The following is a 507-nucleotide window of genomic DNA, read 5'->3' as shown; positions in this document are numbered from 1 at the left end:
TCAGATGGTTCCACTCTTCCCTCTCATAAACCATCCAGACTGTTTTTGTCTCTATAGAAGTCCAGATCAGCTTTTTGCAGCACCAAGAGCCCAGAGAGTGATTAGAAACTAGCATCGTGTTGATAATTCAGTCTTGTATTTCAGCTCCTGAAGCACACCCTCCAATAGTGCAGATGAGCAATGCCAGGCCAGGACCTCGAGTTTCTAACACTTGCAAACTGCATTTCTGCTCTGGCTCTTTGTGTTAGTTCCTGCTAGCAGAGTCCCCCAGCCAGTGGTGACTGCAGTCTTTCTATAAAGCAGGAGTTTCTCCCCCTGAGAAAACAACAAAGACAGGAAGACTCAGAGCAATAGATTTAGAAAGGCAGCACCAAAGTGAATGCTTTTTTTCAAAGGAATATTTTACAGCAATTTAGACCCAGCACTAGTTTTGCAAGGCTGACATGTAAGCTGCCCATTCTACAGTAACAAAGTATTGTAAAGATTTTAGGTTCTTTTTTTTTTTTT

The sequence above is a fragment of the Meleagris gallopavo genome, chromosome 3 (genome assembly GCF_000146605.3).
Source record: "Meleagris gallopavo isolate NT-WF06-2002-E0010 breed Aviagen turkey brand Nicholas breeding stock chromosome 3, Turkey_5.1, whole genome shotgun sequence".
NCBI lineage: Eukaryota > Metazoa > Chordata > Aves > Galliformes > Phasianidae > Meleagris > Meleagris gallopavo.
This window is presented reverse-complemented; position numbering follows the sequence as displayed.